Source organism: Triticum aestivum, chromosome 5D, assembly GCF_018294505.1.
Source record: "Triticum aestivum cultivar Chinese Spring chromosome 5D, IWGSC CS RefSeq v2.1, whole genome shotgun sequence".
NCBI lineage: Eukaryota > Viridiplantae > Streptophyta > Magnoliopsida > Poales > Poaceae > Triticum > Triticum aestivum.
This window is the reverse complement of record NC_057808.1, coordinates 124,032,239-124,035,006: the sequence shown is the minus strand read 5'-3', so window position 1 is coordinate 124,035,006 and position 2,768 is coordinate 124,032,239.

Genomic DNA, 2,768 nt, shown 5'->3' with positions numbered 1-2,768 from the left:
AATAATGTAGACTGAACCTCCATTGCTGCAACAAAACCTCTTGGAACTATCTCCAAATGAAGCTCCTTGAGATCGTCGACTAACTCCTGTGGTAATCCTCCGCTTACGAGGGTATTGACATAACTCTTCCGGCTCAAAGCGTCTGCTACGACATTGGCCTTTCCTGGATGATAATGCAACTTCATATCATAGTCCTTTATAAGCTCCAACCATCTCCTCTGCCTGAGATTCAGCTCCTTCTGCGTGAAGATGTACTTCAAACTCTTATGATCCGTGTACACATCACAACAGTTTCCAATAAGGAAATGTCTCCAGGTCTTGAGCGCATGTACTACGGCTGCTAACTCCAAATCATGTGTGGCATAATTCAACTCATGAGGTCGAAGCTGTCGTGAGGCATAAGAAACAACTCTTCGGTCTTGCATAAGTACTCCTCCAAGTCCTTGGCGAGAAGCATTGCAATACACTTGGAAATCCTTGCGTATGTCCAGAAGAATTAGTACTGGGGCTGTAACCAATCGCTTCTTCAACTCCTGAAAACTGGCCTCACATTCTTCGATCCACTTAAACTTGGTGTCCTTCTTCAATAAATCCGTCATGGGCTCCACAATTTTTGAAAAATTCTCAATGGATCTCCGATAATATCCCACAAGTCCAAGAAAACTGCGGATCTCTCCTACTGAGGTGGGTGCCAACCAAGCAGTGACTGACTGAACCTTGGTAGGGTCTACTTCTATACCTTCTCCTGATATAACATGCCCAAGAAATCCAACTTCCTTCAATCAAAACTCACATTTGCTGAACTTGGCATATAGCTGATGTTCCCTGAGCTCCTCGAGAACTAAACGCAAATGCTCCTTGTTTTCCTCTTCATTCTTTGAGTATACCAAAATATCATCAATGAACACCACAACAAACTTATCCAAGAACTCCATGAACACCTTATTCATCATACTCATGAAATAGGCAGGAGCATTAGTCAATCCGAAAGACATAACCGTGTACTCATATAGCTCCTACCTTGTGGTAAAAGCTGTCTTAGGTATATCCTGTTCTCGGATCTTCAGCCGGTGGTATCCTGATTGAAGATCGATCTTGGAAAATACTTTAGCTCCTTGCAGCTGGTCAAACAAATCGTTGATCATCGGTAGTGGGTACTTGTTCTTGATCGTTACTTCATGCAATGCACGATAATCAACAACCATTCTCAAAGATCCATCCTTCTTCTCAACCAAGAGCACTGGGGCTCCCCACGGTGATGAACTTGGTCGAATGTAACCTTTCTCCAATAACTCCTTAATCTGCTTCTTAATTTCCTCCAGATCATTTGCGGGCATCCGGTATGGCTCATTTGATATTGGTCCGGTGCCTGGCAACAGCTCTATCAAAAACTCTATGTCTCGATCTGGAAGCAAGCCTGGTAATTCCTCTGGAAATACATCCGGGTAATCCTTCACAATAGGCACTTCCTCCTGAACAACTCCTGAGAGGGAATTCACTTGGGTTAGCCTATTATTGATAATCCATGTACTAATCAAATTGATATTTCTTATAAAACACACCAGATATTTCATATCCGTATAACAGCAACCAGGATTTTATAATTGAATTACATTAGATAGCTTCGGCACTCAATTACGCCATTACACAACAGCACCAAGTTTCACATGCAACATCAAAAACCTTTGCAAAGTAGCATTATATACGGTAAATAGACAGATGAATCTCATCTGGGAAACTACAGAAGCGGAAGGCAAATATTGAGCCTTCAGTGATGTTGAATGTCCTTGCAACTTTAGGCCAATGGCCATGGATAATTGCCCGCCAAACCTTCGTCCTCTTCAGCAAGACTTCAATATTGTACCGTCGGTGTTGAATGAATACCTTCCTCGCCTCTTGACCATGCAGGTGGTTTGAGAGGTAATCATCGGTGAACTGCTTTGAAAAGTACTGAAAACAAAGATATGCATAAATCATTGTTATAAATTTTGAAATGGTGCAAGGGGTAAAAACAAGGTAAAAGAGTTAGTACCATCCTATAGTTGAATGATGTCTTCTTCATTATGCAAACAAAGATCTTGCTATTATTTGTCGCAAGTTTCTTCATCCTAACAATCTTTTTGAGTTTCTTGAGTTAACTGATATTCATGGACATCTCATTTCCCCATATGCAAAATGGGTCGAACAGTGGGTCTAAGCCTCTGACAGCAGGACCTACATGTGAAAGACCAAATTGTAAGAAACCTAAATATCAGAATGATTCCTGCAACTGCACAATAATGCGCTATTAGCCAAAGGACCATGCTTGAACAAACCTCGATGGTAAACCGCAGTGTCTCCCATTGTTTCCCTGCAACACACATAAGGAAGATCTTGATCAGGTTAGCTGAGAGTTGCCATACTATCAGTAGAATATGTATTGAGTATAGCCAAATTCGATTTATTTCACATGCATAACAATACAAAATTGTACCCACAGCAAATGAAAATCAAATTGCAGAACTGAACCAAACAGTTAAATGGACATCAGACCAAATGAACCAAAATAGTTAACTGAGAACGACATTGCAGAATAGAAACATGTACTAGAAGATAAGACAGTTAACAAAACAAAGAATGCTTGAGAATAGTACTACGAAATGTAGCAATTGTTGGACCAAAATGTTAACTGAACATTACATCTCAGAGGACCAAACTGTTAACTGAACATCAGATTGCATATTAACATTACAGAGGACATATCACTAGAAGGCACTGGTGGTGGCCTC